A 4,599-nucleotide genomic window follows, 5' to 3' on the forward strand; every position below is an offset into this window, starting at 1 on the left:
TTCAACATTTTGACTCTTCCTAAAAGCCCCGTTTGAATGAAAGCAGACAAACACAAAAGGTGGTGGTATTGCATTTTGCGCTTCTCGGTTCTCAGGTCTAGAGAAAACCATAACCTCTTCCTAGTGAACTTGCTTCACATGCAGTGCTGGCTGTTTGCTACTTTGCTTCTTGGAAATGCCCCAGAATGGGTGCAGTGCAGAGGCAGGGTATGGAGATGTGGATGCCTGCACGCCCACGCAGCCCGGCACACACACAGGACCCAGTTCTCTGCTCTCCTGCATCTTGTGACCCTGCTGGCATCAGTGCTGAGTGCCAGTAGTTGTCATTGAGGGTAATGGCTTCTGTGGACCCTGCGTCTGCATCCACTGGAGATGCTGGGTGACTGGAGGAAAAGTGCACTGGGAATAAGTGTCCCCCCTTGCTGAAGCTGTGTGTTGCTGAAGGAGCATGAACGGGAAGGGAGAGGAGTTTACAATGAGCGCTGGCTTGTCCTTCTATCCTTTCCCCTGGCCTACCTGTCCTTAGGGTGTGAGGACTGATGAAGCTGCAGTTAGTAACTTCACCTATGTGTGTGTCTGCATGTGATACATGCACATAAGTCAATTAAAAGCAATGCAGCAGCCAAGCTGGTCAGTCAGCTGGTAGATGAAGTGCTGCTCCTTTCTCACTTAAACAGATGAGCAGAGACTCTAAAGTCGAAATTGCTGGGGGACATGATTGTTTTGCAAGTCCTCAGCCTTATGCGCTACTGGAAAGCATGTACTCAGGCTCCCCAGCTGCTGGTGCGTGCCACCTCAGACCCTAGGCGCTGAGGAATGTTGCCAGATTTTCTAAAGCTATTTGCAAAGGCATTGTCTCGTTGTTCTTTGACTGACAAGAGGTAGAACCCAGTTTCCTAGTGCCCTGTCTATGGCCACCTTCCGTCATTAGGAGCTTCCTACTTGGGCAGGGGATCCTGCCGGCACCTTGGATGTGTCCATCTGCTGCAGAAGGTGCACCCTGTGCGCTGAGCGATGCAGGGTTCCGAGTGGGTGCAGGGCTGGGTGATCACTCAATTGAAGGCTCTACCAGCCGGCACACCTGAGAGGTGGCTTCTCCTCCCACCAGAGCACTGGGCAAGGAGAGCACCTAAAGGGGAGCAGGGGGCTCTGGAGAGGTGGGATGGAGGGTGTCCAGCTTAGCCCTCTGTGCCTGTATCCCGGGAGTGTGCTGCTGGGATGTGACCTCACATTTCTCTGGAGTTTCAAACTCTGGCAAATACGGTTGGGAATTTTTGTTGTGAAGACTTGCTGTCTTCCTGCAGGGGTGATCCCTTCTAATTTCACGTTCTGCTTCTGCAGGGACTGAATGGGTGTGTTCGATCATTTCAGCATTTAACGCATTTGAAACATCTTTCTTGTGATGGTGAAAAAAAAAATTGTCATTTTTTTTCCCCTATAAAAATTAAATTTTTTTTGAGGAAGCTATGTGCCCTGGAAAACTTTGCTGAAGTTATAGACAACTTATCTAATAATCAGGAGTGTTTGCTGCTGCGTCTACTGCACTGTTCCCAGCTGCTGCTGTCAGCTCATGTGATTTTGGCTGAGATGGGACCAGTGCCACCCGTCAGCTGAATGCTTTGGGAAACAGTGTTGGGCCTCTGCAGGAAAAAAAAGTATGTAAAGAATTAGAACATGCAACAACAAAAAAAGGTAGATTATTACTTTCTGTAGGTGTATCAATACATTTGTTCCTTGCCCTGTCTGGAGCCTGGGTATCTCGCACCCCTGGTGCCTGCGCATGCACAGACGTGGCGCGTCACCAGCCCCGTGTTCAGTCGTGTGTCTCGCCTGCCAACCTGCAGCTTTGGTCAAGAGCCACAGAGCTGGGAAGGAATAAATAAACCCTAGTTTTCAGCTCTTCCCTCTGCCTTCTCTGTTTGTTGTGAGGGATCCTGGAAGAGGGAGGCGGTGATGTCCCCTCCTTACCTCTTTGCCGATGGGATGACTATGGAAAGAGTTGGGAGACCCAGCTGGGGCTGTGTCTTTCCTGATGGTGGCCGGGGGGGGCTGTGGGCACTGTCCCCCTGTAGCCCCTTGCCACCCAGCCTCCTGGGTGTGGGGCACTATCTGCAACGGCAGTTGATGGCTTCTATTTAATAGCATCAATGTATGTAGCTGACACTGGGATAGTGTTGCGTGGGAGTGCTGAAGCAAGTGGAAGAGGTGTAAGGTGTGACGTGAACCCGTGTCCAAGCTTTTCAGCGTCAGGGTTTGCTCTGCAATCGCATGCTCCCAGCCAAGCCGGGGTAAGGGGCTGATTTCTCTCGAGGTTCACCGTAGGCCAGCCCTGCCTATGCAGAGGATGCTGAAGCATTGCTTGCACAGTTTGGGGATGGTGAGAACACCCACCTTCCTTTTCCTGGCCATACAGAGGCTTTACCGAGGCTGAGATTTTGCTTATACCTCTGTTAAACCATTCTCGCTATTACACCTCCTCCCTTGGGGAATGGCTGCCTCTTTCTGCAGGTGAAAGACCAGAGTTATTTATAGGCGGTTCTGTGGTGAGAAATAGTATAGAAAAAGGTTGAAATCATCCCTAGAGAGCAGAAGTGGTAGCTGAGGTGACTTGAGAGAGAACACTTTTGTTTTTCTTTTGCGTCTGCAAGTGTTTGCACATGTGCTCAAATGCATTAGAGTTGACTGTGGGAAGGTGTCCCAGGGCATCCCTGAAGCAGCGTCTCCCCAGCTGGGGGACCCCTGTCCCATGGTCAGGTCTAGGGCTGGTGGGGGCATTGCAGGCTGCTCTTTGCTCTCCTCTTTTCCTCACCACATACATCAGTTGATTTTTTTTTGGTCTCAGTTTCTCTGCAGCAGGGACCGTGACATGTAGTTGGATTAGATTGTGCGTGTGCGTTTGAGGTCAGGTATGTTGAAGCTGTCTTGAAAATGTTCTGGCAGTACAGCTTGCTGCAGCAAAATGGCCAGAGGTGTAAAAGTTTCAAGGAATTGAATGATTTTATCTTAAAAAAAAAAAGAAAAAAGTTGAGAATGGATTATGTTGTTAGCAAAGGTTGCAGTGTTGCTTCTCCATAATGAGTTAAAGTGAAATGGAAACATTGAAAACCAAGTGTTGTAAGAAGCACTTGGAGAAAAAAGGGGGGGGGGGGGGGGGGGGGAATCCCCAAACCAAAAGAAAAATCCCCCAAACCTAAACATGCTGGCTTCGGTAATTGTTACAATGATGTTTTCAGTGACGTCACTTTATGGGAAATACCGACTTTTCTGTTGTCACTGGGGATTAAAGGGACCTCTCTAGAGCTGCAGATTCACCGGATGATAATTCTGTGTTTCAGCTTGGACTGCCCACTAGCATTAAAAAATACTCGGTGAGCTCTGTCCAGCTCCAACTGAAATCCGTCGCTATTATTTTGGAGCCCCGATGTACAGCAGTGCGGGGAGCTGGTGAGCCCAGGGCTGCGATGGGGACGGTGTAGGTGGCACTGGGGATGCTGCGAGGGCTCATCACGCTGGTGAGCTCTGTACTCCAGACATGCATCTGGCGAGGCTGAAACCCGTAAAGTAACGGGTGTCCTGGTGCCCTGGGTGTGTAGCCAGGCATCACAGAGCTGTGTAGGCAAAGCTTCGCTGTGTGGTGCAGCTGCAGGGATCCCTGCCCACGTGTAAGGTGCCATGGCAGAGCATCAGTGTAACGTTGGCTGTAGTACAAGGGAACATTGGGGGTCTGAGGACAGACCTACATGTTATGTAGGGTGTCTCTTGGGGGTGGGGTGGAACTGACCCCCCTGCATCTGTCAACAGATGTAGCAGCACCTACTTAGTCATTATAATATACGACTGGGGGCCCAGATCTAATTGCAGCTCTAAATGACTTTTATTATGCTGTGGCTGCTCCTTGCCTGCTGTATTGAAACCAGATGCTCAGGTTATTAAATAGATATAAGCCAGGTGCTGACTGCCTTATTTAAGCAAAATAGGAGTTGATTTCCTGCAGGAATGAGTGTGGTCATATATATGCCAGCACCCAAGAATGGGATGAGGCAGCTGGGGAGAATGGTGGCCATTGTGGCTTGGGGACCCTGGTGAAGCTTTCAGTGTTGCTTTGGGACTTGGCTGATGGATTGGCTGGATGCAAAGCTGCTGAGGGTTTTGGGGAGGTGACTGTGCTGCAGAGCTGTTCCCTGAGCGTGTCACCAGTGTGCTGATAGGTGTTCAGAAAGGTGTCTGGATGAGACACCTGCCCCACTGAAAGGCACGTGGGTCTGACAGTGTGGCACAGAGGTGACAAACCCCCAGCAGCATGTGGTGCTGATTCTGGGGGGAAGCTGCAGTCGAGTCCTTACAGCAGGTCTGTGGGGTGTCTCTGTGCCTCTAACTCAGTGCTTTAACCCACAGAGTGTTTCGCTGGAGAATTTGTCACTGAGAACTTCTCTCTGAGTGCTTTACCATGATCATGAGCACAACAGGTAGAAATTAGAGCTGGTGGTGAGCAGAGCTAAGGGTTGCCCAGCTAACCCCAAGGTGTTTCTAAACCAGTTTCTCAACCATTTTGTTTGCATTTACCACTTGACTCATCTGTCATTACGCAGCCGCCTGTGC

The sequence above is a fragment of the Falco biarmicus genome, chromosome 1, assembly GCF_023638135.1.
Source record: "Falco biarmicus isolate bFalBia1 chromosome 1, bFalBia1.pri, whole genome shotgun sequence".
Taxonomy (NCBI): Eukaryota; Metazoa; Chordata; class Aves; order Falconiformes; family Falconidae; genus Falco; species Falco biarmicus.